The following is a 7329-nucleotide window of genomic DNA, read 5'->3' as shown; positions in this document are numbered from 1 at the left end:
CAGTAGATGGCAATATCTGTTCACCTGTAGCAAAAACCTCGATCACAGTAATGACCATAGACGTCGATTTTCCCCCCTCTATCCTGTAGAGTGGAATCAAGTTTATTTAGAATAGTAAAATTGAAGACAGAAGCCTTTTGCATGTCAGTCCAGTCTTTTAAAATTTTGGTTTAAGGGGCACAAAAGTATATGAGTAGATGAAAACTATGCCTTCTTTCACTCCGGGGTAGGGAGGCTGGCATTCTACAAAAGGCTGCTGGATCCAGTGAACAAAGACAGCCTAGAGGTAGACAGTCTGAGGCAAGAACAAGAGGTTAAGCTAACAGTTTTTAGCTAGTTCTGTTAAAATTTATGCTCAGATCTTGTTACATACCCATAGAGATTTTTTTGCTTATTTTAAAAAATTCCAATGTGTGGTTTTGCCTGGAAATTTTTAGGCTTCACACATTTTGATTTTTGAGAAATAAAACAAGAAATAAAGAAATAAAACAATGCCAGTTTTGTACCCAATGCCCATGTTTAAGGAAGTAAGTAGGCAGGGGGTTGGTCAAGACGAGGATTTGGGAGAAGTTTCCTTTATGTCTGATCCTCCTTCTGATCTCAACCAGAGCAGTTGCCTTTCTTTATAAAGTGGATTTCTAATGCGTATTTGAAGAAATGGCTCCACAGTTCCAAAAATTTCAAAAATCACAGTTAATGGTCTATAAAAATAGCTACTCTACAGGTTCTACATCTTTCCTTCTGGGACAGAACAAGAAACAAACCTTTTTTTTTTTTAAAGGGGTAATATGTAGTTGTGTCCTCCTTAACATCTAACATCACCTGTGCCTTTGAGAACTCTGATGTATGGTAATGTGTGCCGTGATGGGAGAAATAGATCGGCAGGCCACATCTCTCTAGTTTTTACTTTAGGATTTCCATAATGAGTATTATCTTCATAAGAATCTATCTTTAATATGGGACAGTTAGTACTAATTTGATTGCTTTTGGATAAAACGTATTTTCACTATAACTTTTCTACAACTCTGTTTTATTTATTTATTTTAACACAAGGCAGCCTTTTGCCAAAATAGTTCCATTGATTGTGCAACTGAAATTAATATAACACTGTATGCTAATTATACTGGAATTAAAAAAAAGAAAAACAGTTCCATTGAGAATTTGCTCTCTGGAGGACTGTGGATGGGAAAACAGCTATTTTGGGGCCACCTGGGTGGCTCAGCAGTGGAGCGTCTGCTTTTGGCTCAGGTTGGGATCCCGGGGTCCTGGGATCGAGTCCTGCATCAGGTTCCCTGCAGGGAGCCTGCTTCTCCCTCTGCCTGTGTCTCTGCCTCTCTCTCTCTGTGTCTTTTATGAGTAAATAAATAAAATCTTTAAAAAAAAAAAGAAAAGAAAACGTGATTTTGGACAGAACTGGGGGGAAACATGGCAAGAGTCTGCCCCTGCATCGCCAAGCAGCAAGCCATATTCAAAGTACAAAGGAAAAAGAAAAAGAAAAAAATGGGGCATACCCGATGGTATCAAATAGGTCTAGTTTCCTTGACATCACACTGATCAAGACTTCACACGTTTTCATGGACCACAGTGATATTGGGTCAATTTTCACTAAAAAAATTACTATTTCCTTGTTTTTATAGTGATGATCAGCCTCTCAAAATCAAAATATCTGATTGTAGTCTATAAAAGGAGTCCTTTTGGATTTTTTTAAAAAGTGGTTCACTTTAAGTAGTTAGATTTGTAAAATAATGTTTTGAGGAGCCAAGGAGGAATGAGATACAATGTATTTCTAGGTCAGTCTGTGTTGGTAGACGGTAGATGTCGATAGAAAATTCCTTAGGATTCTGGAGATTTGCATCGATACTTGAATTCCTATTAAAGAACAGGTCTGATGGCAATCCGTCTGTCTCTCTCATTATTTAAGAAGTCTACGGCATGTGTGGTTAACTGAACACAGTTACTGCATAAATAAAGTAACCACATTCCATGAAGTTTTGATGGGTTTATGGTCAAATGAAGGAAATTATCTTGGCTATTTCATGGTGGATCTTTTCCATAGAGTACGGCTATGTTTCTCTCATTATTTCCTGTGGAGTGATGGGTTTCACAGTAGAAACTTAACTATTTTTAGGATCACTGGACATCTGGCCAGTTTTGCTATTTATAATGAATCTTCCTTGGGCAAAGAACCAAATTTCATTTCTTTTGCCATATTAATATGCCTGTAAATGAATGCATTATAGGATCTATTATACTTAACTGAGGACTATCTGCAGTGTGTATGTACATCTATGTATACTTCATCATAGGAAGCAGCTTGAATTTCTTTATAACCCATGGAACTCTCATTTATCTTATTTCACAATAGCCTTTTGCTGTTCACCTGGTTTTATGGCCCCTACTATGTACAAAGAAAAGTGTGAACCTAAGAACAGGCCTTATGATTGTAAGCTCCCCACATCAGAATACATTAAAGGTTCAATTTAATATTATGCATCTGTGGGCAGCTTTGAACAAGCAGAGCGTGATGGTTCTGAGTGTGAACTGGTAAAGGCTGCTAATTTCTCTTCCTTTCCATTCACTCTTATCTCAAATTCTCCAAGGTGGAACTTTTATCTGCATGTTTCCAAGAAGGAGTTCAATTAATAACAGAGAAGAATTAAGGCCGATATGATCATTTCATGTCTTAATTTAACTCTTTTAAATAGACTGCTGGGAAGAAAATACCATTTTCATGTTGGTTTTTTTTTTTTTTTTAATTCTAAGCTTTTTTTCCTTTTTTTGGTTATGTTACAGATTTAATATTTCCTCTCAGTAACGTATCCCATGTAATATATGGTATCTGATCACTTACCCCCATAGCATATACCAAATTTAACTTTAGGTGAATAATATTTAAAATGTAATCTGTGTAGGGCTTGCTCAAACCATGGGTGCTTCTCCCTATTCAGAACAATGATCTCCTGCTAAGGTGTCCCCATTTGGTGCCCCTTATGTATCATCTTCTCTAAGCTTTCTCTTCTAGCCCCACCTCGTGTTACCTTTTCCTGTCAACTGTGGGTTGATGCTCTGAGTCCTGCTTTTAGCTTTTCCCTACTGTTGGAGAGCTGGGGTGAAGGAGCAGCTAACACGCAGCCATCCTTTGAGACTTAATCAAATAGACTTAGCCCTTCCTGTTGTATGTGGTGGGAAAGGAGGTATCCCCTCCTCCCACCCTATCGCCCCTATGTCTGAAGGCTTTTGGAGGAGCCTATGTTCCAAACCAAGGCCCTTGGATTCTGCTTTTCTGTTTCTGGAAGTCTCTACTGTGTGTTTTTCTTACTGTGTGTATTGCCTGCCTGCTTTTGCATGTGTCTTCTTCCTAGACATCACTCAAGTCCTTTCACTACCCCAAGTCCTGACAACTCAGGGTTATATGTGAGATTTTATGAATTTCAGATATTTCTGTTCTCAGAAACCCTTGGCCATTCCCGCCACTGGGCAGTTGCTGTCCTCTCTGGGAGGAGGACCCAGAGCTCCTTTTCTTCCTCCAAAGTCCGCCCTTTTTCTGACTAGCTTGTGCTCCTAAACCTCACAAAACCCTGTTTTCTTCTTATGCAGATTAGACTTTGTCTTATTCCTGCCTCACTCAAACCTGCCCCAAGGACTCTCCACAGCTTGAAAGGGCACATCAGGATTCAGTGTCTCACCAAACAGAGACTGTTCTCTGAGATGAATTCTGCTATTAGTTATTAAACTAATGTTTATTTAATTTATTTAGTAAATTATTAACCTTATTTATTTAATGTGCTATGCTAAATATTAATAGTTACTGGATTAGTATCCTTCTAGAGATATTTGCATGTTTGTAGAAGATTTGCCTGAGGAATCAGGAGACTTCCAGTTTCTGGATTACTTGTGGCCCTTTGGTGAGGAGTGTCTGACTAGGAGAGTCAGGATTCATAATGAAAATAGAGTCTAAGTTGGTGCTAGTGCTAACCATTTATGTGCATTATTTTATTTAATGAACAATTTTATGAGGAATCTATTGTGTGATGGAAAACAGTTCCCTATGAAGTAACTCACCCAAGGTCACATAGGCAAGGAATTCAATCCAGTGCCCTTCACCACTAGGCACTCTGGAACTTTTATCCATAGATAATTACATTCCTTCAAGGGCAGAAGTCCACTGACTTCAATGTGTTTTTTTTTTCCTAGTCAGTAAATAATGCATTGTTTAAACACACATTCTTTCTTTATATGTGAACAAGAATCAATTTGTTGTGGGAAATGTTGGTTGTGTGACAAGTTTAAACCAATGATAAAGCTTTGAGATAGAGCAACATTGTCTAAAACTTAACTTCAGTTCCTTTGAAAATATGCATTGTGTATAATACACAATACAATATAAAATCTATTTTGCCCTTTATTTTCCTGCACCTGTCTCAATATCAAAAAATTTGAAATTTTTTGTTCAACTATCGTAATGTGATATATTTTGTGTTAAAGTTAAATATGAAAAAGCAATGAAAATTTCTAATATTAATATGATTGCCTTTGTTTATCATGGTATTTTTCATGAACACATTTCCAGTCATTTCATGGTGTAAAGAAGATGATTTTCAAATAATTCATAAAAAAAAGTCCAGCTAAAATTTAGTTAAAATTTTTCCAGTAGGTAGTACATTCATAATATTCAAAAACCCAAAAGCTATGAAAAGGTAAATCATGAAAATTCCCCTTCCCACCTCTGGCCTTTCCTTGTATTTCCTGAAGCCTGGTCCCCTTTTCCAAGTCACCATGGTTATATTCTTATGTTTTTGAAAATACATTTTTATTTCCCCCTCTGATACATAAATACTAGCATATTTAAACACTTTGCTTTCTTAATAATGTATCATGGAACTTTTCCCATATTGGTACACAAAGAATTTTTTCCTTTTCTTGTCAGCTGAATGATATTTTTATATGGGTATACCGTACTTTATTTAAGCAGTCCCCAACCAAAGGATATTCAGCTTTTTACAATCTTTTACTATTTTAAATAGTGTCTCAGCAATTAATTTTGTGTCATTTTGCATGTATGTGAGTCCATCTGTGGGAACTGGAATTGTTGGATCAAAGAATACATGCCCTTCTCATTTCAATAAGTAACATGCAATTGCTCATCATGGAAATGCAACTAATTCATAACATACATGCAGTATAATAATATTCAACCAATGTATAAGAGTTCTTATTTATCCATAGCCATGTTAATAGAGTGTTATCAAACTTTGTTTTTTGCCAACCTGGTGAGTGAAAAATTCTATCTTAGATGTGTATTATTTTACATCATTTCTCCTATTACAAATAAGGCCAAGCTTCTCTTCACGTATTTAAGAACTTGTATTTATTCTTCTGTAACCTGTTCGGTCCTATCTTTTGTCCTTACCCAGAGGAACTCTGGGTCCTTCTCCCAGTCCCGAAGAGAGCAACTGCCAGTGTCAGGAATAGCCAAGGGCTTATGAGAACAGAAATATCTCAAATTCAATTGTAAGTGAAGATTTTCTATAAAATTATTGTTTTTTTTCTTAGCAGCTGCTGTTTGGAAGATTTGTCTGTCAACGTATGTATAGCAAACATTTCCCCCAGTCCCACTGCTCAGAGGTAACCACTACTGACAGTTTGGGATGCGAATAAACATATAGATTAGTTTGGTATTATTAAATTTTTTTCAGGAGGCACCTGGGTGGCTCAGTCAGCTAAGCATCTGACTCTTGATTTTGGCTCAGGTCATGATCTCAGGGTCCTTGGTTGGAGCCCCATTTTTGGCTCCCTGCTCAGCCCCTTTGTCTCCCTCTCTCTGCCCCTTGTGCACGTGTGCGTGCTCTCTCTCTTAAATAAATAAATTAATCTTAAAAAAGAAAAAAAATTTTTTCAGAATTGCTATTTTCCTATCCAGGAATAAGGTCTGTTTCAAAGTTTTGTAACCTCATTTATTGTTTTTGTTTGTTTTATTGCTGTGATTACAGTCGTCTTGAACATTTGTTTGATATTTATTTCTAGATATTCTGTGGATTTTTATTGTGATGATTTTCTTTTTGACCCAGAAATATCCTCTCATTTTTCTCCAGGTCAATGCCTTGGTGTCCTGGTATGTAGGTCTGTCGGTCCATAACTGTTCTGAACCTTCTGAGGGGAGTTGAAGAGCTGTTGGTAGTTGAAGAACAGAAAGAAAGGCCAGGTTCTTACTTATTACTGTCAAGTTGAAAAATCTTCATTCCCTTTATTGTTTATTTGTCCTTCTTTTTCCTTCATTCCCTTTAGCATGCTGGGTTAGGAAGGAAAGATTCCAATTCTAGAAGTATCCTTCTTGTGTATGAGACATCTAAATGTCTAAACTGAAAATGCAGTACAAGTATTCCGGTTTGCTTTGAATGGGTTAAAATGTAGATAGTGGCTTTGAAAATTTTTCCTTGGATTAATACAGTTTGTAAAATAGAATTATTGTCATGAAATCGGGTTTTTTTCAATGATCCCATTCCTAAAATGTCTACAACTTATTCAAGCAATGTGAGCCTTCATTTTATTCTAAATACCAGGTATGTCGGACAATAAAAATCCTTATTGAGTTAGTTCTGTGCACTGGACATTCTCCGCTCTTGGAACTAGTGAAAAACTCATGACATTAAGACTTTTAATTGGTCAGATGATCACAGTTAAGGCAATTTCTTATTCTGTGGGCATTCCAATGCATTACAAACACATAACAACAGCAGCAACACACCTTGGGGGAAATGTTCCCACACTTTTAGCTATGGCAAATATGTTCGTCAATACTGAGTCACTCTGCTTTACCAATTCATAATGTACAGCATTTATGTTTATATAAGCAGCTATGGATTTTTAAAAAAAGATTTTATTTATTTATTTTGAGTGAGAGACAGAGAGAGCATGAGCAGTGGGAGATGGTCAGAGGGAGAGGGACAAGCAGACTCCCGGCTGAGCTCAGGGCTCGATCCCAGGACACCAGGATCATCACTTGAGCCAAAGCCAGACTCTTAACCCACTGAGCCAACCCGGTGCCCCAGAGGCTATGGATTCTTAAGGATCATGCCATACCTGTTAGTTTATGTGCATTAGTTGTGTCCAAAAAACTTTCATTTGTCATTAAAAAAAATCCACCTGTGACTGTACGAATTCTGACCGAGTCGCCCATTTGTTGTTGCCTTTTCCTTCAAAATTATTTTATGCTGGGGACTTGCGATCAACCCCAGCTTTTCATGTGGTCTGTTGGGCATGCCCCTTTGCGCACAACGTTGAGAACTTGCTTTTCTGCAAGGGAACAATCAGGTGGCAAGGATGTGGCTT

This window comes from Canis lupus, chromosome 34 (genome assembly GCF_003254725.2).
Source record: "Canis lupus dingo isolate Sandy chromosome 34, ASM325472v2, whole genome shotgun sequence".
In the NCBI taxonomy this organism is placed as follows: Eukaryota; Metazoa; Chordata; class Mammalia; order Carnivora; family Canidae; genus Canis; species Canis lupus.
Note: the sequence above shows the minus strand (reverse complement) of the source record.